The sequence below is a fragment of the Herpailurus yagouaroundi genome, unplaced genomic scaffold (genome assembly GCF_014898765.1).
Source record: "Herpailurus yagouaroundi ecotype Mexico unplaced genomic scaffold, PumYag 183, whole genome shotgun sequence".
Taxonomy (NCBI): Eukaryota; Metazoa; Chordata; class Mammalia; order Carnivora; family Felidae; genus Herpailurus; species Herpailurus yagouaroundi.
In genome coordinates, this window is record NW_024412414.1 from 2,408,495 (window position 1) to 2,432,039 (window position 23,545).

Below are 23,545 nucleotides of genomic sequence, written 5' to 3' on the forward strand. Positions count from 1 at the left end.
AATACGACACAACTTTTCGTGATAGAAATATGAACTTACTGACTTGAGGATGGTGTGGTTATAGCCTCATTTTATGAGGAGGTTGGGTCTTTGTGGCTGGCTCTGGCACTGCCTGGCTGTGATTTTGGTCAAGACCTTCTCTGTCCCGGCCTCAGTGTCCTCAACTGTAAAATGGGGATCGCGGCAGTGCCCACCTCACGGTGTTGTGGCAAAGACTACATGAGATAATTGCATAAGATCTTTTTTTTTTTTTTTTTTTAAAGAATCATCCATGGGGTGCTTGGCAGGCTCAGTTGGAAGATCATGTGACTCTTGATTTTGGGGTCATGAGTTTGAGCCCCACGTTGGGTGTAGAGATTACTTAAATAAATAAAACTTTAAAAAAATCATCCATAAAGGATTTTTATTAGTTGCCTAGTTTTATGTCTCATATATTATAATAATTACTTTATTAAAACCCCATGATTTTTAAAAATCATAACGTTTTATTAAAACCCAACTCCCGGGTCGCCAGGGTGGCTCAGTTGGTTAAACATCTGGCTTCGGCTCAGGTCATGATCTCACAGTTCATGAGTTCGAGCCCCACATTAGGCTTGCTGCTGACAGCACAGAGTCTGCTTCAGATCCTCTGTCCCCCTCTCTTCCCCTCCCCTGCTCTCTCTCTGTTTCTCTCTCAAAACTAAAATAAACTTAAAAATGTGTTTTAATTAAAAAAAAAAAAAAACAACTCTTGATCTTGGCTCAGGTCTTGATCTTACGGTTTGTGAGTTCAAGCCCATGTCAGGTTCCTTGCTGACAGAGCTGAGCCTGCTTGGGATTCTGTCTCTCCCCTGCTCTTGCTCTCTCTCAAAATAAATAAATAAACTTAAAAAAAAAAAAACCCTTGTAATTGGAGGTTTTTTCAGGTTTATATTATTTTATTTGAAGGCAGTCCTTTGTTTGTTTGTTTGTTTTTACTTTTGTTTTTATTATTCAAGTATAGTTGATGCATAAAGTCTTCTACACAGTCTCTGGCACAGAGTAGGTTCTCAATAAGAACATCTTATTGGAAAGTCGTTGATCAGAGCAGGGCCTACATCAGATCTCTTAAGTCAGGCAGGCCAAGTCAGCCAGATGTAGAAAAATGGGAAATTGGGGTGAGGCAACCAGGAAAGCTGATACCTGACCAAAGGGGTCAGCTGCTGTCCAGCTTCACCCAGGCAGGAACAGCAGCTAAGTGGTACCAGCCAGAGCCAGTCAGGAAAATGGAACCACACCAGGTGTTTCAATAGAGAGATCTAATATAGGGGATATGTTAAACAGGCACAGGTGGATTGAAAAGGCAAAAGGGGTCACTGAAGTATCACAGAGCCTAAGAGAGAGAAATAGGTAACGCCTAGGACTGGAGAACAAAACAAACAGGTTTGAGATTTACAACCAAGAAGCTCAGGAGAGGGCCCCACAGAGCTGTGTCCCAGACCTCTAAGGAAAGGGCACTGCCTGGTAGGGCTGGTGTCCCTCAGGAGGCCTGATGAGGCTGGTTCAGGACCAGTGATGTCTGACCTCCAATCTCTGAACAGAAGCCAGATGTTTTTTGTTGGCAACTAATTTTTTTTTTAATTTTTTTTTCAATGTTTATTTATTTTTGGGACAGAGAGAGACAGAGCATGAACGGGGGAGGGGCAGAGAGAGAGGGAGACACAGAATCGGAAACAGGCTCCAGGCTCCGAGCCATCAGCCCAGAGCCCGACGCGGGGCTCGAACTCACAGACCGCGAGATCGTGACCTGGCTGAAGTCGGACGCTTAACCGACTGCGCCACCCAGGCGCCCCTGGCAACTAATTTTTTAAAATTTCAAATTCTACTGTGGAAAATGGCTCCTCAAAAATTAAAAGTAGGGGCGCCTGGGTGGCTCAGTCGGTTGGGCATCCAACTTCAGCTCAGGTCATAATCTCATGGTTCATGAGTTCAAGCCCTGCATCAGGCTCTGTGCTGACAGCTCAGAACCTGGAGCCCGCTTCAGATTCTGTGTCTCCCCCTCTCTCTGTTCTTCCCCTGCTCACAGTCTGTCTGTCTCTCTCTCTCTCAAAAATAAATAAAGATTAAAAAAAATAAAAAATAAATGTCAGTATTTCTTTAAAAAAATTAAAAGTAGAATTACCATGCAATCCAGCAATCCACTTCTGGGCACACACCTCAAAGGATTGAAAGCAGGGATTCAAAGAGATATTTGTGCGTTCTGTTCATAGCATTATTCACAATTCTAAAAGGTAGAAGCAACCCAAGTGTCCATCAGTGGATGAATGAATGAACAAAATGTGGTCTCTCCATAAATGGAATATTCTTCAGCCTTAAAAAGGAAGGAAATTCTGACACGTGCTACGACATGGATGAACCTGGAGGGCATTACGCTAAGTGAAATAAACCAGTCATAAAAGGACAAATATTGTATGATTCCACTTATATGAGGTCCCTAGAGTAGTCAGATTTATAGGGACAGAAAGTAGAAAGGCCAGAGTCAGGGGCTGGCTGGGCGGGGGGAGTTGGGAATGGAAAGTTCATGTTTGATGGGTGCAGTGTCACTTGGGAATGACGAAAAAGTTCTGGAATGGTTGGTGGTGATGTTTGCACAACAATGCAAAAAGTACTTGATGTCACTGAATGTGTACACTTAAAAATGGTTAAGATGTAAATTTTATGTTACGTGTATTTTACCACAATTTTTTAAAATTCAAATTATTTGTGGCCAAACAAAGCTGGATCTGGCCTGCAGGCCATCTGCGTTGGGGGGGCTCTCCATAGTGTTAAGCTGGAGGTGCACACGGAGTGGGACCAGAGCAAGAACAAGGATACAATCATTTCTGCTCTGCTTTCCAATTTGTCCCCACAGTGCAGTTGGGGACATCATGAGTTCAGTTCTAGTTCTGCTGCTGGTAATCTTGGCCTCTCTGGCCCCAGGTGTCAAAGGAGGGGCTCAGGTGGGTCATGCCCTGGGAGAAAGCCCCCCCACTCTCTGGATCTCAGGGCGGGGGCTCTGTCTGCCCTAGCGTGTTGCCCTGCCCCAGGGACCCCAGCCCCCAGCACAGCTTTTGGACCTTCTCATTGCCCCTCTGCTCAGCTAGAGCTCAAGGCCAGGGCCAGCCCAGGGTCTGATTACACCTCAGGCGTCAAACAGTTTCCCAGTGCAATGTGTGGTCTAAAAATAAAGCACTAAACCCTAAGCCCAGGAAGGCAGGATTGCAAGCAGAGGAGGGAGGGAGAAAGCACTTGGATCAGGGTGGAATTCGATCTCTGTCGCCCTGGATTCTGTGTGGTGCATTTCTGTTGTAACCACTGGAGAGAACATGGAGTTATGAGGATATTTTGAGGCCATTACAAGCCAGCTTGCTCTGGGAAGATAGGAGAGAAGCCGGAGAGGACTGTGGTAGTTGTTTGTCCCTTTCTTCTGACACAACCACAGGAATCCTTCGTCTACTCCAGAGGACGTGGGCCTGGACCAGAGATAGAGCCAGGGATGCTGCTGACTGAACCTGGGAAGCTGGGGAAAGGACTTGACACTGAGCTAGGCTTTGATGGGAGAGATGTAGGGAAGGGCCTTCCAGGCAGAGGGCAGAGTGTGGGCAAGGGCATAGGGGAATTAAAGAGGGTACATGTCTCCGAAGAAACAAGTAGTCGGTCCAGTGTGCTTGAGGCATATAGACTGCGCATAAGAGTGAGGATTAGCGGGGCAACAGAGCACATAAGGTAAATTGTCCCTTTTCTCCCAGCAGGACTTTGAGAGCCAGGATAAGGATTTAGCCCAAGGACACTGAGAAGCCATGGAAGGTTTCAGCTGAGGAATGGCACAGTGAGATTGCATTTTAGAAAGATCACTCTGGCACCACTGTGTGGGTTGTGGAGTTCAAGAAAGTGAGCTTCACAGGGCCCCTGGGTGACTCAGTCGGTTAAGCATCTGACTTTTGATTTCGGCTTGGGGCATGATCTCACAGTTTGTGGGTGTGAGCCTGATGGAGGGTTCTGTACTGACTGTGTGGAGCCTGCTTGGGATTCTCTCTCTCACTCTCTCTCTCTGCCCCTTCCCCACCCACGCCGTGTGTGTGTGTGTGTGTGTGTGTGTGTGTGTGTGTCTTAAAATAAATAAATAAACTTATTTAGAAGAAAGAAAGAAAGAAAGAAAGAAAGAAAGAAAGAAAGAAAGAAAGAAAAAATGAGCCTCATAGACCTTGAACTCCAAGGATTGTAACTGACAAGGGCTGTTCTGCTCCTTGTTTGCATCAAGGCCATGCTTCCCATGGAATGCTCCCAGCCAATGACAACACAAGGGGAATACTAAGGCAGGCCCATTCCTGGGAGACACAGGACTGCCTGACATCTGCCAGACCTTCCTTAGACAACCTGCCATACTAGACCCTTCCATCCAACCTTCCTTCCCTATCTTCTTCATCTGGGCTAAATGGACATCACAGCCTGACAGCTCTCCCAGCCTTCCACTCCCCCTTTTCTCTTGCACAGATGCTTCACCTAATAAAATCCTTCCATAGTTTATCCCATCCTGGCACTAGTATCCCAGAGGGCCCAGACTAACGGGGTGAAACTAGAAGCAAGGGATACCGGTGGCCACAGGAACAGAGACAAAGGGTACATTTGAAGACATCTTAAAGGTCTAAACCACAGAATGTCTTCAAGTGTGTGCACCCACCCTTAGCCCCCTGGATTTTCCTCAGGGTTCAGGCTCTTGACACCGAGCATGAGAACTGTCTATGTCCATCTTCGTCTCCCCCACTAGACTCTGAGTTTGTCCGATAAATAAATGAATGAGTGAGTGAATGAATGAATGAATGAATGAAGTGAAGGAAAAAGGAGAATCTGGGATGATCCTGGTGCTCTGGTTTGGGCCACTTGGTAGATGGTTATAGTTAATTTTTGCAACTTGCTCCCCTGGTGTCTTTTGCCACTACAGTTTCCTCTGAAGAATAAACCTACACCCTTTTGTGCATCAAAGGACACTAACAAGAGAGTGGAAAGACAACCCACTGAATGAGAGAAAGTCTTTACAAATCACATATCCAATATACCCAGAATATATAAAGAACGCCTGCAATTCAACAACAGCAAAAGCCCAATTCAACAATGGAGGGGGAAAAGGCAAAGGAATTAAATAGACATTTCTCCGAAGAAGATGTGTACAAATGGCCAGTGTGCCCGTGAAAAGGTGCTCAATATCTTTAGTCATTATGGAGTTGAAAATCAAAACCACAATGAGGTATCACTTCACACCCATTAGAATGCCTATTACATTAAAAAACAAAACAAAACAGGGGCACCTGGGTGGCTCAGTTGGTCGGGCGTCTGACTTCGGCTCAGATCATGATCTCACAGTTCACAAGTTCAAGCCCTGCGTTGGGCTCTGTGCTGACAGCTCAGAGCCTGGAGCCTGCTTCAATTTCTGTGTCTCCCTCTCTCTCTGCTCCTCCCCCACTCATGCTCTGACTGTCTCTCTCTCAGAAATAAATAAACATTTTTAAAAATTAAAAAAAAAACGTAAAATAACAAGTGTTGGTGAGGATGTGGGGCTGGACCATCTGCCAGACCTTCCTTGGGCATTGCTGGTCAGAACATAAAATGATGTAGCCACTGTGGAAAACAGTTTCATAGTTTCTCAAAAAGTTAAATACAGAATCCAGCAATGCTAGTTCTAGACATGTACTCAAAAGAAGTAAAAACAGGAATTCAAACAGGTACTTGTGCACCAATATTCATATCAGCATTATTCACTATGGCTAAAACATGGAAGCAGCCCAGGTGTCCATCCACTGAGGAAAGACTGGATAGACAAAATGTGCTCCATCCATACAATGGGATATTATTCAGCCATAAAAAGGAAGGAAGTTCTGATACATGTACAACATGGATGAGCCTTAAAAACATAATGCTAAATGAAATAAATCAGACATAAAAGGTCAAGCGTTGTATGACTCCACCAATATGAGATAACAGGAGGCAAGAGATGATGGTGGCTCAGATCTAGTTGCCATCCACTGAGACCAGACAGGCTGGGCTGGGAATGGGGAGATGGAATGTTGGGAAGAACAAGGTTCATACTGTAGCCTGTCAAGGTTAAGATGCTGACAGACATCCAGGTAAAAAATGTGGGTGGTTGAGTCTGTGAGTCTGGAGATCTAGGGGGAGGTCTGGGCTGGGGATTCACATTTGGGAGACATCAGCAGGAAGATGAAATTCAAGGCCCCAAGACTGGATGAGATCCCCAAGACTGCAACTACAGGAAAGAATCACAACCCTCCCTGGAGAGGCCCCATCATCTTTTATTTGTTTTTACCCTCAACCTCTTGTTTTCCCAAATGGAGAGGTAGGGAAAGGGTGGTTTGAGAAGAGGAAATAATGTGTGCAAAGGCTGAGAGGCTCTCTGACATCTAGGTGGGCACATTGGGTACTTCTAAAGAGGTCAGAGATCAGCGGTATGAGGGGAGTGGCTGGAAATACTGTGGTGGGGCAATGGGAGGGCCAGATATCAAAGGGCCTTGACTGAGGAGGACCTGGGGCTTTTCTTGATGGCCGTGGGGAGCCATAGAAAGGAACTGCAGGGAGAGGGATGTGAAGCATTCAGCTCTGAGTTTTGGAGAGCCCCCTCTGACTATAGAGTGGGAATAGGTTGGTCGAAGCCTGGGTGAGAGGAAACTGACACAGAGGAGGAAAGATATTGGCCCAGAGGACATGGGTAGTCCTGAGCTGTGGCAGGACTAGGGGCAGGCAAAGGATCAGACGGCAGCAGGCTGGTGCTCCCTCAGTGACTCGGCCGCTGAGCAAAGAATTCTGGGAGGATGCCCTACCCACTGGGAAAGGCTCAAGGCTACTGAGCATAGGCCCTGACCCGTCCCAGCCTAGGAGGCCGAGCTGATGGTCAGAGTGGACCAGCCAGGGTTACTGCAGAGACAACCCCAGCTGTAGCAGTTGTCCCCAGGTCTGGCCTGGGGAGGAAGAGGACTGGGCCTCCTGAAGGAAGCCCAGGCCCTGTCAAGATGTCCTGTGTGCCTTCAATCAAGTCCTTGCCCCTCTGTGGACCGCAGTTTCCTCACCTGGAAAATAGGCTTCCAAGAGAATGCAAATTTTCTAGGGGAGAAGCAAAGAATGGGGCTCAAAAAGGCTTCTTGCAAAGTGGCAAAGTGGAAAGGAGCTGGCTTCTTTCTTTCTTTCTTTTTTTCTGAGGGGGGAGCAGTGCAAGTGAGTGAGGAGCAGAGAGAGAGAGAGAATCCCATGAGGGGCAGAAAGAGAGGGAAAAATAAAGGCAGAGAGAGGGAAAGAGAATCCCATGCAGGCTCTGCATTGTCAATGTAGAGCCCAAGGCAAGACTTGAGCTCACCGGAAGTGGGGCTGGAACTCACAAACCCGCAAGATCCTGACCAAGTCAAAGTCAGATGCTTAACTGAGTGAGCCACTCAGGCACCCCAAGAAGCTGGTTTCTAATTCTGACTGACTGTGTGACTTTGGCAAGTTACTTCATCTTTCCCAGCCTTGACTTCCTCATCTGTGATATGGGATGATAATATTATTACTATCTCATAGAGTAGTTGTGGGAATAAATGAGGGGCACTTCTTATAGTCCTTGGCACGTAATAGGGGCTCAACCAAGGTTAAAAATGCACCATTCCTTCACCTCTAACATGGCCCTTACAGGAGAGAACAGGGCCCAAGAGGTGGGCCTTTGCAAATTTAAGACTGCAGTGAGAGGATGGCCTGTGGGGCTTCAGGGGACCCCGGGTAATCTGAGAATTGGGAGGGGAGCCTGGGGTGGAAGGAGGAGCAAGGAGAGAGAAGAGTGTCTGGGAACTGTAGGGGGCAGGGTGGGGAGCAATCTCACCTCCAGAAGGCAACTCCAGCACAGGGGTATCTGAGGGAGGAGGAGAGAGGGGACCTGCCTGCCCCATCTACCAGGCCAGTGGCCTATTCTCAGCATCAGTAAGTCGGACAGGGATACAGCAAGGATGCCTGGGTCCCAGGAGGTGAATTTAAGGAATCTTTTAAGTTTCAGAAAGCAAAGTAAACGCTGGTTTGGAATAGTCTGGAGTAGTTGTGTATAGTTGTAACTTGATTGTTCTTACTGCTGCAGAGTGGGAGCTCTCCAAGCGTGGTCCTGGACCCAATGCCAATCATCACCACCACCACCGTCATCATCATCTCTGTACTTGTTAGAAATGAGATGTCTTGGGGTGCCTCGGTGGCTCAGTCTGTTAAGCATACAACTTTGGTTCAGGTCATGATCTCACTGTTCATGGGTTGGAGCCCCCACCAGCCTCTGTGCTGACAGCTGGGAGCCTGGGGGCTGCTTCAGATTGTGTCTCCCTCCTTCTCTTCCCCGCCTCAGCTCATTCTCTCTCTCTGTCTCAAGTAAACATTAAAAAAAAAAAAAAAAAGAAAGAAAGAAAGAAATGAGATGTCTTGGGCCCTGTCCCAGACCTATTGAATCACAAACTTTGTGGGGTGAGGTCTGCAATCTGTATATGTGATTGTTATTTTTATTCTTTTTAAATGTTTATTTTTTAGAGAGATAGAGAGAGAGAGCGAGCAGGGGAAGGGCAGAGAGAGAGGTGGACACAGAATCCAAAGCAGGCTCCAGGCTCTGAGCTGTCAGCACAGAGCCTGATGCAGGGCTTGAACTCATGAGTTGTAAGATCATGACCTGAGTGGAAGTCAGACGCTTAACCTGACTGAGTCACCCAGGTGCCCCTGCATATGTGATTTTTAAACACCATTGAAATATAATTCACATGGCATACAATTCATCCTTTTAAAGGTATAACTTGAGGTGCCTGGGTGGCTCAGTCAGTTAAGCTTCTGAATCTTGATTTTGGCTCAGGTCATGATCCCACAGTTCATGGGAATTCCTGCTTGGGATTCTCTCTCTCCTCTCTCTCTTTGCCTCCCTCTCTGTCTCTTTCAAAATAAATAAATAAACTTTAAAAAAAAATTAAAAAATTAAATAAGGGTATAACTCAATAGCTTTGGTTGTAGTCCCCGAGTGATGCACAATTATCATAATCTAGTATAGAACGTCTTCATCACCCCCCCACGAAAACCTCAGCAATCACTCCCCATTTCCCTTTCCCTCAGCCCATGGCAACCATAATCTACTTTCTGCCTCGATGAATTTGTCTATTCTGGACATTTCATATACACAGAACTATATAATGGGTGGCCTTTTGCCTTTGGTTCCTTTCACCTAGCATAATGTTTTCAAGGTTCATCCATGCTGTACTGTGTGTCAGCACTCCATTCCTTTTCATGGTGGAATAATAGTCCATTGTATGGACTATTTTGTTTATACGTTGTTCTGTCGATGGGCACTTGGGCCATTTCCACTTTTTGGCTGTGATGAGTAATGCTGCCGAGCATTTGTGTACAAGTGTGTAGTTTTGTGTTTTTTTGTTTTTTGTTTTTTTGTTTTATTTTTAATTTTTTTTTTAACGTTTATTTATTTTTGAGACAGAGAGAGACAGAGAATGAACGGGGGAGGGTCAGAGAGAGAGGGAGTCACAGAATACGAAACAGGCTCCAGGCTCTGAGCTGTCAGCACAGAGCCCGACGCGGGGCTCGAACTCACGGACCGCGAGATCATGACCTGAACCGAAGTCGGACGCTTAACTGACTGAGCCACCCAGGCGCCCCTGTTTTAGTTTTCATTTAATTTTATTTGTTCTTTATTGTGTTACTTTTTAAAACATGTTTATTTATTTTAGAGAGAGAAAGGGGGGGACAGAGTGTGAGCAGGGGAGGGGCAGAGAGCGAGGGAGACACAGAATCCAAAGCAGGCTCCAGGCTCTGAGCCATCAGCACAGAGCCTGACGCAGGGCTTGAGCTCATGAGCCGTAAGGTCATGACCTGAGCCCAAGTCGGGACACTTAACTGACTCGGCCACCCAAGCGCCCCTATTTTTTTTACTTTTTAATTTACATCTAAGTTAGTCAGCATATAGTGCAATAATGATTTCAGGAGTAGATTCCAGCGATTTCGTGTACCAGATTTTAGGTGGACACAAAGCCCCCCAGGTGATTCTGAAGCATGCTCAAATTTGAGAGGCACTGCTGTGGAGTATTCTCTTGGGCGAGCATGTCACAGTTTATCTCTTCTGTTCCTGATGAACGTTTTGGTGGTTTCCAGTGTTTGGCTGTTGTGATGATGATGCTATGAACATTGTGCACGTCCTTCCTGGTGCAGGGATTCCTGGTGTGGAATTGCTGGTTCAGAGTGTGCATATATTGAACTTTCCTACGTTAAACCACACTCCTTTCCCAAGTGGTTGACAAATTATCCTCTGACACATCCAGTGACATTATCAGGTTACCAACACTTGGTATTGATGTCTCTTTATCTTAGTTTTAAGTGTGTTTTTTTAAGTTTATTTATTTAAGCAATCTCTACACCCAACATGGAACTCGAACTCAGGACCCTGAGATCAAGAGCCACATGCTCCCCTGATTGAGCCAGCCAGGCGCCCCATTGATGGCTTTTTAATTTGGGCCAATATGTTAGGCATAGAATGTTATCCTGTTGTGTTTTAATTTGCATTTTCTTGTTTGTTAATGAGATTAAGCACTTTATTAGTTTTTTTTTAACATATTTAGTATCCTTTTGAATTTCCCCTTTTGGGAAGAGCTGGATCAAGTTTTTAGCCCATTTTTTCTCTGTTGGTTTGTTTACCTTTTTTCTATTGATTGTAAGAATTCTCGATGTATTTTTTTTAATATTTTTATTTATTTTTGAGACAGAGAGAGAGAGCATGAGCAGGGGAGGGGCAGAGAGAGAGAGAGACACAGAATATGAAGCAGGCTGCAGGCTCTGGAGCTGTCAGCACAGAGCCTGACGGGGGGCTCGAACTCACAGACCGTGAGATCGTGACCTGAGCTGAAGTCAGACGCTCAACCAACTGAGCGACCCAGGTGCCCCTCTCGGTGTATTTTTGATGCTATCCTTTGTCTAATATTTGGTGTCTAAATATGTATGTTTCAGTGAGCTTCTCTCATCTTTTCACATTTTATGATGTTAAAATCTCTAATCTTATATTCAACAATCTCTTACCTCTAAAGGAACGAACAATGCATTGGATGGATTTGGGGCTTTAAAATGATGCTTTGGAAAACAGCATCACTACTGTGACATTCCTGCCTAAATACATAAACTGAATCTCATCATGAGGAAATATCTGGCAAACTCAGATCAAGGGACATTTTACAAAATAACTGATCCACATTCTTCAAAAGTGTCAATGTTATACAAGACAAAGGAGCTGTTACAGATTAATGGAGGCTAAAGAGATATCACAAGTGAATATAAACATGATCTTGAATTTTCTTCAGTTATAGAGGACATGATTGGGATCAATAAAACATTACCAATGTGTCACTATTAAGACATTATTAATGTATCACTGTTAGTTTCTTGGCTTTGATCACCCTACTGTGTCTATGTAAGGAAATGCCCTTGTTTTTAGTAAACACACACTGAAGGATTTAGGATAAAGAGGGATCATGTTTTCAAGTTGCTCTTAAATTCAGGAAAAATGTACTTAGGGAGGATAAAATAAATGTGGTAATATGTTAACATTTGGGAATCTGGTGAAAGGGATATTTGTTTTATTCTTGCAACTTCTCTTTATGTTTGAAATCATGTCAAAAAAAAAAAAGCAAAAAAAAAAAAAAATCTACTCACCATAATAGCTGCTGAAATCCAAGATTAGCCAAGATCAGGAACTAGAGATTTCTGCTACAAACACAAACGACCCAAAAGAAAAGCACCAAAAAAATTTTTGAATAGGCACTTTGAATTAGAGGACATGCCATTGGCCAATAAACATGAAAATATGCTTTATCTCATTATCGGGAAATAAATTAAAGAAATTAAACTAAATTACATTAAATATAAATAACTACAAAGTAAAATAAATTACACAAAATGACCATGAGATACCACTCCACAGCCCCCAGATTGGTGTCTGGCAATACCAGCTGTGGAGCAGCCCCATGGAGCAGCGGGAATGACCTACTACTGGGGGGAGATGTACAGTTTTATTTATATAAAGTCTCCAAGTAGAAAGAACCAAAGCCATATTAATTATGGACACATATACAGGTAATAAAACTGTGAAGAAAAGCGATACACGGATCACTAAGCGTAGGCAGAATGTTTAAACTGTAGAAAGAGCGACTGAGCAGGAAAGGAGGCAGGTGCAGGAGGTCTGAGGTACTGGTAGCGTTCTCCTTTGCCTGGGTGGTCGTTAACCTGCGAGTTTACTTTGTAACTATTTTCCAACTGGTGTGTCTATCTTGGATACCTTTATATGTATTATATTCCACAATAACAACGGTTTAAACCAAATCCTATATTAAAAACAAAAAGTAGGGGCATCTGCGTGGCTCAGTGAGTTAGCACTGGACTTGAACTCAGGTCATGATCAATCCCGGCTTCGGGCTCTGTGCTGACAGCTCAGAGCCTGGAGCCTGCTTTGGATTCTGTGTTTCTCTCTCTCTTTGTCCCTTCCCCGCTCATGGTCTGTCTCTCTCTTTCTCAAAAATCATTAAAAAAAAATAAATAAACAAAACAAAACTAATCTTTACTCTTTGCTCAACTGAAGATACGATTACAGCATGTGGACACGAGAGGGGGCTCTAAACAGTGAGCAGCGGCGAAATGAGGTTTCCTAGCAACGGAGAAAAACATTAAAGAGGAAATTTGCCCAGAGTAGTTAACCTGTATTCTGGCTCCTGCACCTGCCAGGTCAGCCCCAGGTCTGTTTCTGGTACGTGGAGTGTCTCTATTGGGTCTAAGAGCGTCTCTGACCTCTCCTGATGGGTTCTTCTCCCAAACGCGAGGTCAAGTCTGCAGAGCTGGAGAGGCTGCGCCCTTGCGTGCCTGAACTTTGTTTTCTCCCCATGTCAGATAATTACACCCTCAGGCCTTAATGGACGGCACCTCTCCATCAAGGCTACAAACGCGTCGTCGTGTTTCCCTCAAAAAACCGGAAGAGATTAAGAGGGGACTTTGCCCATAGCCTTCTAAGGCACCAGGTTGCAAAAGAAGGCGGCTTTCAAGATTTGGGTTGTGGTGAAAAGTTATCTGGATTGTTGACAAAACAGAAGGTTTTACAATGACTAGGTAAATCTGATGCTAAGTTGGGTAATGGTGATGCACAGATGCAGAATATACTGTGTGAAAGAGCTTTCCCAACTTCATCTCAATTTCACAATTAGTCTGGTATCACTCCATTTTGTAGATGAAGAGACTGAGGCCCAGAGACGTTAATGGGGAGAGGTCCAGAGCTTTCCTCCCCAGCTCAAACTCCGGAAGAATAAATATTAGTTTATTTTGAAAAGAGAAGCTGTTCATTGTCTCCAACAATCAAAGAAATGACAATTTAAACAACAAGAAGTAATTTATTTTCTCTGTTAATTTAGCAAAACTATTTTAAATCATGACATTTCTTACTGTTTGGAAACTGGCAGTCTTGTGCAATGTTAGTCTTAAAAGTGTTTCTATCCTTTGATCCGTCAACCTCACTTCTAAGAACCTATCCTAAGGGCATAATTTGAAATCTGGGGAGAGGCGTATGTGCAAATATTGGTGGCATTATTTATGATGGCAAAAATTGAAAACAACACAGGGGGGAAGGTGACCAAGAGAACAAAGTAAAATTAATACCTCCATTAAAAAAAAAAAAAAGATGATGATGACGGGGTGCCTGGGTGACTCAGTCAGTTGAGCCTCTGACTTTGGTTCAGGTCATGATCTCACAGTTCTTGAGTTCGAGCCCTGTGTCAGGCTTTGGATTTTGTGTCTCCCTCTCCCTCTCTGCCCTTCCCTCCCTTGCACACACACTCTCTCAAAAACAAACATTAAAAAAGAGAAAGAGAGAGAGATGATGATGATGATGATGATTCTAGAGCCCATGGCATCACCAGAAATGCTACTGTGTAATATTAAATGAGAAAAAAAGGCAGCTGCAAAATGTCCTAGGCACTAATCAAGTTTATAAATACATAGCTTCCCATTGGTGTAGGGATACAGATAAAGTGGGGGAAAGAAAAAACATAGGAGAGGTGGGAATGCTTTTTTTCTGTTTTGTTTTTTCTTAACATTTTTTTCTTCCCTTCACTTAAACTCAGAGTTTCCTTTTTCTTCTTTTCACTTTTTTTTCTTTTACTGGGTATCTTATATCAGTTGGCAATGTAATGTTTACTTTAGGGAAGTCATAAAATATAAGAACATTGAAATATTTCCACTCAGAAAGAAACAATCTCTAATAACACCTTAGAGCAATGGTTCTTTTAAAAAAAAATTTTTTTTAATGTTTATTTATTTTTGAGAGAGAGATAGAGTGCAAGTGGAGGGGGGGGGGCAGAGAGAGAGGGAGACACAGAATCCAAAGTAGGCTCCAGGCTCTGAGCACAGAGCCCAATGTGGGGCTCAAACCCACAAGCCGTGAGATCATAGCCTGAGCCAAAGTCAGATGCTTAACTGACTGTGCCACCTAGGAGCCCCTAGAGCAGTGGTTCTTAAACTTGAACATGTAAACAGAATCACCAGGAAGACTTGTTAAAACTCGGAGAGCTGGGCCCCACTGCAGAATTTCTGTAGGTGTGAGATGGGGCTCAAGAATTTACATTTTTTAAATGTTTTATTTATTTTTGAGAAAGAGAGAGAGAGAGCAAGAGAGGGAGGGGCAGAGAGATGGGGTGGGGGGAGACAAAAAATCTGAAATGGGCTTCATGCTGACAGCAGAGAGCCTGATGCAGGGCTCTAACTTACCAACTGCAAGATCATGACCTGAGCCGAAGTCAGAGGTTCAACCAACTGAGCCACCCAGGTGCCCCCAAAAGTTTACACTTTAAATAAGTTCCCAGGTGATGCTGATGCTGCCGCTCCCCAGGCCACACTTAGAGGACCACTGCCTTAGTGTATAGCCTTACAAAGTCTATGTGTCACGCCGATAAATTCCTCACCAAAATATGATGGACATTTAGGTTGTTCTTCCAGGAGCATTCTCATAAGCTAAATCTTTGGTGCATCCTTAATGATTATCTGAATAATTACAATTGTCATAATAGTTAATTATCTTAATTATTACAACTATTCAGATTAAGTTTCCAATTCTAGAAATGGAATCGTTGAGTCAAAACACGTGTGTGTTTAATTTGGGCTGGCAATTCTTTTGCCTTTTTTTTTTTTTTTTTTTCCATCACGATCCTGGAAAAATCAAATGAGGAAACATCCTGGCATACAGCATTTGGAAATAAAGCTCATCCAAAAAGCGGCCAGGAATAAAAGCTAACAAAACTTTCTCAACTGGGTTTGATTTCCCACTCTTAAGAAATTAGGCAGAATTGGCCCCATTTGATCCCCAAATTAGCCTTCTTAGGGGAACTTCCAACAAAAAGCATGATGGGTGTGTATGGACATGTAGCAATTCAGTCAGATCTTGTTTTTCACTTTCCTAAATTCACTAATGACAGCTGTGGGCTGGATATCTCATAGGGTTAAATGCAAAAGCTTGTGAGTCAAACATTTGACAAAGCGGAAGGTTTCACAATAAATTATTATAACCCTCAAAGCTTCAGTTTCCTCATTTGCAAAGTGAGGTTGAGAATACTTTTCTTCATAAGTCTCTATATAAGATCTAAATGATTCAGGAGGAGCGGGCACCACCTAGCCCCCTTTTTAATCCACTAATCTGCCCCATGCAAAAACCTAACAGTAATTCAAACTGCAGTCACTGTGTTGGATGAGGCAGCTTTACTAGACAGATTAACATAGCTTTAAGTTCATGGTATCCAACCACTGATCTGGCTTATATATTCTTTTTCATCCCCAATAGGAAAACAGATCCCAAAACAGTTCACTGTTACATGGGGCAGACAATGATACATGTTCACCATCTACCTCCAGGCTGTGTTCTCTCTCCTGCTCTCTCTCAAAATAAAGGCTGAAGGAACTGGACCATCCGGACCTCGGTAAAACATCACATTGGTCTGTTCTGTTAGTGAAGTAGGGTTTGTAGGACTGGATAAAGAGGACGTGGCTCTATAGAGTAAGAGATAAACCCTACAAGGATGCAAGGACTCTAGAAGACAGGCTATTCAGCCTATTAAGTTTCAGGGGCTCACCACATTGGTGTGGTTTTGAAGGAGCGGTCTGGGGCCTGCTGAGATAGTCCCTGCAAAGTAAGGAACATGTGATCGCATCTTGTACCTCTCACCATTCAGAAGGAAGCGCAATACCTGGTAAATTTCTGCAGGCAGGAGTCAGCATATTTTACCCTAATGCAGCCTATTTTCTGAATGACATGGAAGGCTGTCATTTCCTGACCGGATCCTCATGGAAAAGGGCTCTGTAGTAGATCCAGGCCGGACTGCCGGCTTCTCTGCCTTCCAGGTCATATGGCCCAGAAGACCCTATGGTATTATATGTATCTGTGCAGCAAAAGGTACCACATGTTTATGGCAACCCCAGTGAAATAAACACGATCAGGACCCCTAGTGTTCTGGAGCAGAGCCATTCAATCAGCAACAGAGAATTATTGCCTTTTGAGAATCTCTTTTTGGGGTGGGCACTGGTAGAGACCTGACCGTGGAACATGAAGTGATCCTGTAGTCGGAATGGCCCATTACAAGCTGGCCCATTATGACCCCCCCAGGTCATAATGTCAGGTGGACTCGACAGCAATCCAAAGTAAGATGGTGCGTTTGGGATCAGGCACAAGCAGGGCCAGAGGTCACAAATAAGCTGCACAGGCAGGTGGCCTAGAACCCATGTCATCCACCAATGTTCCACCAACACCTCTCCTCCATCTCACACCCACTGCTGCATGAGGCTCCCTTCTGGCCAGCTGACAAGGAGGGAGAAGGCCACGCACGATTCACAGACAGGTCTGTTTGGTAGGTGGGGATAAGCTGAAAATGGAGGACAGGGACATTACAGCCTCACCCAGAGGTGACCTTTAAGACAAGAATGAGGTGAATCCTCCCAGTGGTTAGGGCTTGGGGCAGTGCACTTGGGCATCCATTCTGTGGACAAGAGAAGTAGCCTGAGGTAAGAATAAATAAAGACGATGGGCAGTGGCAAAACCAGGAAGGATAAATATTGAAAGACTGGGGACAAGGCAGTCTGGGAAAGAGGATTGTGTGTGGGCCCATGGAAAGGGGGACAAAGTGTGAAGATCTTGCATCATATGTTGACACCAGAAAGTATCCATCGTGGAAGAGGTACTAAACAACCAAGCGGGCAGCATGACTCAGCCAGGTCATCAGTCAGTCTGTGCCACCAGCTGTGGCATAATAGGCTCACAATGAAGAAGCCATGTGGCAGGAATAGAGGTCCTGCATTCACTAAGAGTGATGTAGCTACTGCCACTGCTGAGTGGCCAATTCTCCAGCAACAAATGTCAACATGGAGACATCAGTGTGACACCAGCCTTCAAAGAGCCCTGCCAGCCATTTGGTGGCAAGTTAATTAAATTGGACCTCTTCTACATAGAAGAAGAAGTAATTCATCTTGACTGGGACACATATTCCTGATGTGAGTTTACCTTTCCTGGCTACTGGGTCTCAGCCAATCTAAAGACTTGCAGAGTGTTTGATCCACTAATGTTTGGTCTCAGAAAGTATCACATTAACTTGTTGGGATGAGCACTGGGTGTTGTATGGAAACCAATTTGACAATAAATTGTATTTAAATTTTTTTTAACGTTTATTTATTTTTGAGACAGATAGAGACAGAGTATGAGTGGGGGAGGGGCAGACAGCGAGGGAGACACAGAATCCGAAGCAGGCTCCAGGCTCTGAGCCATCAGCCCAGAGCCCGACGCGGGGCTGGAACTCACGGACCGCGAGATGGTGACCTGAGCTGAAGTCAGACGCTTAACTGACTGAGCCACCCAGGCACCCCAAATTGTATTTAAAAAAAAAAAAAAGAAATAAAATATCACATTAGTCCAAAGGACTCACTTTATAGAAAAGGAGGTGTAGGGGGTACCTGAGTGGCTCAGTTGGTTAAACGTCTGACTTTGGCTCAGGTCACGATATCACGGTTCGTGGGTTCGAGCCCCATGTCAGGGTCTGTTCTGACAGCCTGGAGCCAGGAGCCTGCTTCGGATTCTGAGTCTCCCTCTCTCTCTGTCCCTTTCCCCTGCTCACACATGCACTGTCTCTCTCTCTCAAAAATAAACATTAAAAAAAATTTTTTTAAAAGAAAAGGTGTCATACTGACATATGACCATGGTATCCACTGAACTTATGACATTCCACATTGCCCAGAAGCTGCTGGCCTTTGGAGGACTTTGGGGCTGAAGCCTACATCTAAGCCGGTCAAACTTGGGCTCAAGGGAAGAACAGGTTTGGGGTCTCTCCCAGTCCCAGCCTAGGAGTATCTCTATTTCACAGACCTCTAAGAAGCAGGTACTTTAGTTCTTAATTTTTTCTGACTTCTGTTTCTCTCCTCCATATATTCAATAAAGTCTGCCTAAAAGCCATGGTACCATCATGGTGTCTTGAGTACCACTGGCCGTAAGCTGCTTCCCACAGACCTCCCTTGTCTGCTTAGAGGCTTTCTTGGTCAAGAGCCGGCAAGGTTCCAGCCCTTTTGGGCCCAAATCTCTGTCATTCCTTCCTTTTCCCAAACATCTGAGCAGATCCACGACTCCAGCTTTCTAGAGTCATAGGCAAGGAATCTTGGTAGGAGGTAGGCTCAGATTCAATTTCTGTTCTTTTCCCACATGCATTTTAGCTCTTGCCAACCTAACAATCTCTAGAAAATTCTATTTTATGCCCCAAAGTTGTGATGAGCAGAACCCGGAGGAATGATAAGGGTCCTCTCAGTAACAACCACTTTCCTGTTGTCTCCCAGCTGGATCTGGCAATGGATCTACAGATGGCAAGGATGTCATGTCAGAGGGGCCTACTGAACTTAGAGCAGGCTCAAGGCCCCTACGCCTCTGGCTACTCTGACTCGTCCTCTGCTAAGACCATGTTCTCACAGGCAACATGTGGGACTGTGGGTGAAAGAGGCAGTTAGGAACCTGAAAACCTGCCCTCCCCCCTCTTCCCCCTTCTCCCCGACTCCTGCTGTCCTGTGGATGCTGTTGTGATCCCAGTTTGTATATTAAATTTTGTTATATTTAAAACATTTGGTGGATCTAAAAATAAAAAAGTACTTTAGTTAGAAAAAAAAGAGATGCGGCTGAGGCACCAATTTGGAAATGATACTCTGCAAAGATGCAGTTCCCACACTATACTGATGCCATTGATGGGTGCGGTCTACAAGTAGAATAAATGGATTGGGGAATCAGGGGGTGGGAGTAAGAATGACGACTCTCACCATGCTCCCAGTGAGCCACTGGGAAAATATGGGCTCCCCATCCTCACAGCTCTGGGCTCTGCAGGTCCACAGGTCCTGGTTCCTGGTAGGGGGTGGGAGGTGCAGGCATAGGGGTGCTTCCATCAGGAGACATGAGAGCCCCATTGCACTTTAAGCTATAGCTGCTACCTGATCATTTCAGGCTACTGGTGCCAAGAGGCAAGCAGGCAAGAAGAGGAGTCACCCGGGGCACCTGGGTGGCTCAGTCAGTTGAGTGTCTGACTCCTGGTCTCTGTTCAGGTCATGATCTCGTGGTTTGTGAGTTTAAGCCCTGAGCTTGGAATTTTCTCTCTCTCCTTCTCTCTCTGCCCCTCCCCTGCTCGTGCTCTCTCTCTCTTTCTCTCTCCCTCTCTCTCAAAATAAATAAATAAACTTAAAAAAAAAGAAGAAGAAGAAGAGGAGTCACCCTCCTGGCAAGTGAATTGACTGCAACATAAGAAGGAAGCAGAGCTGTTGTTACAGAAAGGACAGAGAGAAATACATTTGACTCTGGAGGTGACCAACTTGTGCGTTTCTTGATGGCAAATAGATGCAGCAACCATGAGGAAGACGAGCACGGTGACCAGGGTCTTGGACCTCTTAGAGATGGAGGTCTGGGCCATCTCACTAGGTAAGCCACTTAGACTGGCACAGGCATGAGCTCAGGGCTAGAGAGTCTAGAATGGGTAGTTAAAGGAAGGAGACAACAAGCCGACTAGCTGCAGTGTGGGAGCTGTAGCTCATTCCACCAACCTACTAAAATTTCCCCAGAAAAAGAGAAGAATCAGAATCCTGGAGGAGTCATTCTTCAATGGCGTTAGCATATTTTACAAAGCAGGGCATCTAAATGGTACAGAAGTGTAGCGAATGGTGTAGTGTGTGCCCACATCTCCTCTATCAGGACCAGGCACACACTCTCCAGCTGCCAGGAGTCTTGCCCTTTAATGGGCAGGACTGCCTGGTCCAATGTTATGACTCCTCCTTGGAGATAGCCCTAGCCAGTGATTGGCCAATGTAGGGGTCCCTTCCATCAATTCAGGACAGCTGTGATGAGCCATCCATTTTTAGAGCTCCCAGTGACTAAGGTCTCTATTACAACTCCCTTGCAGTTCATCTTCTCTCCGTGTGAAATTCTGCTGCCCTCACCCCTTCACAAGTGTTGATCCCGAGAGTACTCCAATAAATCTCTTGCAGACAAGCCTCCTCTCAGAGCTTGTTTCCCAGGGAACCTGGCCCAGCACACTGTGCACATCCTCAACCACACTAGTTAATGTCCAACCATTCCCAAGATGGTTGTACCAGCTTACATTCCTACCAACTGTGCATGAGAGTTCTATTTGCTCAACATCCTCGCCAAATCCTGGTATTGTTAAGCTTTTTATTTTTAGCCAATCTGGTGGGTGTGAAATGGAATCTCATTGTGGTATGCATTTACATTTCCCTGATGACTAATGAGGTTGGGCACCTCATGGGTTTACCGGCTACTTGGGTTCACTCTTTGGGAACAGCTCCCTTGCTTTGGCAACAGCTCCCTTGCCAAATCCAGTCCCACAGAACCATTCATTTAATGCTGTCTAATAAGGGAGGAAGGCTACCAATCTCAGTGAATCCTTCTGCCCTCTTCTGACTTGACATCTGAGCAATGTGACATTTGGTAGACCACTTCGTCCACCCATCACTTTCTTTTCTTGGCCTCCTTTACATTACGTGGTCCTCATTTTCCTCTACCTCTCTGGCTGCCCTTTGTCTGTCTCCTTGGAAGGAAAAGGCATGACTGTTACATGTTGGGGTTCTCAGGGCACAGTCGATGCTCTTTTCTCACTCACTCTGACCCCCTCTGCAGGTAAGCTCATGTACACCCTCAGCTGCAGTTACCATAATTACACACCGAAGATTCCCACATTCCTCTCTGTTGACCCTGCCACATGAGTGTCTCAAAGCCTTTCCACCTCAATCTACACAAAACAAAAATCGTGACTTTCCCTCCCAAACCTGGTTGTTGGCCAGCATTTCCTGCTTCGGTAAAGGTGTTGCAATCCTCCTGATTCTAAACATCAAATACCCAGGAATCCCCCTCTCTCTCATCCAATTCAAGCCATCATGTTCAAAATTGGTTATCTTTGGGGTGCCTGAGTGGCTCAGTTGGTCAAGCGTCCGACTTCGGCTTAGGTCATGATCTCATTGTTCATGAGTTCGAGCCCCACATTAGGCTCTGTGCTGACAGCTCAGAGCCTGGAGCCTACTTTGGATTCTGTGTCTCCCTCCCTCTCTCTGCCCCTCCCCCTCTCATTCGCACATGCGCGTGCGCGCGCTCTCTCTCTCTCTCGCTCGCTCTCAAAAATAAGTAAACATTAAAAAAAAAGCCAAAATTAGTTATTTTCAGTTTACTCCTCCAGATCCACTTTCCACCCTTCTCCATTCTACTCTCTGCCTCAGGAAGTTGATTATATGGCCACCATGAATGGGCTTCCTTGTTCTTTGGTTTCAGATTGGGTTGGGCCAATGGTGTTTTACTTACAAGCTACCTCATAACTTGGTGACTTAAAAATACCACTATTTTATGATCTCTCATGATTCTGTGGGTTGACTGGGGTCATCTGGGGTCAGTTCTGCTCCACCTGATGTCAGCAGTGGTGGCAGTCCCTTGAAGACTCAATTCTGCTGGAACATCCAAGATGGTGCTCTCATGTCTGGCCAACTGGTGGGGATGGCTGGAAGTCTGGACTGAGCAGTAATGGGCAGGCTGAAATTTTCTCTTTCCAAGTCCTTTCAGGGCCTCTCTCTCTCTCTCTCACTCTAAGGCCTTTCCCTGTGGTCTTTCCAGCACAAGGTAGACAGACTTCTAATAAAGCAGTTCAGGGTTCCCCAGACTGCAAAAGCTGAAACTGCCAGGTCCTCTTAATCCATAGGTCCAGAGCTGGCATGGTATCACTTCTGCTGCCTTCTGTTAGTTAAAATAGATCACAGATTCAACATGGAAAGGGACTACAGCCCAGATTCAACATGGGAAGGGACTACACAAAGCCATGAACATCAGGAGGCACGGTTCATTAGGACCCATGCTTGGAAACTAGCCACCTTAGTCTACTATCTGGTCCCCAAGTTCCCTCTAGCATGCAAAATAAAATCCCCCCCTTCCCATAATCCCCAATTTCTTATCCATTATAGCCTCAGGCTCAGGCCTGAAGTCTAGTTTTTCAACAACTACATCTCACCCAGTTGTTGAGGAGGCACTTGGGCATGGTTTCTCTTGATCTGAAGTCCTGTGGACTGAAGGGAGAAGTTATCTGCCCCCACATACTCAACTTATAATGAGACAGGAGCTGAGCATCAAAATATACACTCCCATTCAAAAAGGGGAAACACAGAGGACCCATGGGTCCATCACAATCATGAAATTCCTCCAAGTACAGTTCCCTTTGCTCCAGGGGTAGGAAATGTATGTTGACTAAAACTGAGGTCAGCTTGCTGGGATTGGTTCTATAGGCACATCTTACTTTATTGCACTTAGAAGATATTGCCTTTTTTACAAGTTGAAGATTCCAGACTTGACTGGAAGAAGTCACTGCAGCTGTGGTGGAAACAGCAGGAGAACCAGAATTAGAAGTGGAGCCTGAAGATATGATGGAATTGCTGGAATCTCATGATCACACTTGAACAGATGAGGAGTTGCTTCTTATGGATGAGCAAAGAAAGTAGTTTCTTGGTGGAGATGCTGTGAAGACTGTTGAAATGACAACCAAGTATTTAGAATATTACATAAAACTTAGTTGATACAGCAGTGGCAGGGTTTGAGAGGATTGACCCCAACTTTAAAAGAAGTTCTGCTGTGGGGAGAAACTATCAAACAGCATCGCATGCTACAGAGAAATGGTTCATGAAGGAAGAGTCCATCAATGTGACAAATTTTATTCTCTTATTTTGAGAAATTGCCACAGCTACCCAGCCTTCAGCAACCACCACCCTGATCAGTAAGTGGCCATCATCATGGAGGCAAAACCCTCCACCAGCAAAAAGATTACGACTTGCTGAAAGCTCAGATGATGGCTAGCATTTCTTAGCAATAAAGCATTTTTTAAAGTTTATTTATTTTTGAGACAGAGAGAGAGAGAGAAAGAGAGAGAGAGAGAGAGATCATGAGTAGAAGAGGCACAGAGAGAGACACAGAATC